Consider the following 307-nt stretch of genomic DNA (forward strand, 5'->3'; position numbering starts at 1 on the left):
TTGCAAGGGATAAACGCGACGGTTAAGAGTGTGAAGAGTGAAAGAGCGATTTTGAGCTGAAGAAAGAAACAAAGGTGGCTGAAAATGAAGAAGAAAATGATGAATCAAGAAGAAAACGATTATGATGCTGATGATGATGAATGATGAAGGCGAACCATGAAAGGAAAGAATAGGAGAAAAGTCAAAGTCATGAAGCTGAAACCTTCGTTTCCCTTTTTCCCTTTTTTTTTCCCTTTCTTTGCGATTTATTTAATTTTTATTATTTGTTTTTTAGTGCGTGATGTGTGTGTAAAATAAATAAATCTTT

The sequence above is a fragment of the Arachis duranensis genome, chromosome 7 (genome assembly GCF_000817695.3).
Source record: "Arachis duranensis cultivar V14167 chromosome 7, aradu.V14167.gnm2.J7QH, whole genome shotgun sequence".
Lineage (NCBI taxonomy): Eukaryota > Viridiplantae > Streptophyta > Magnoliopsida > Fabales > Fabaceae > Arachis > Arachis duranensis.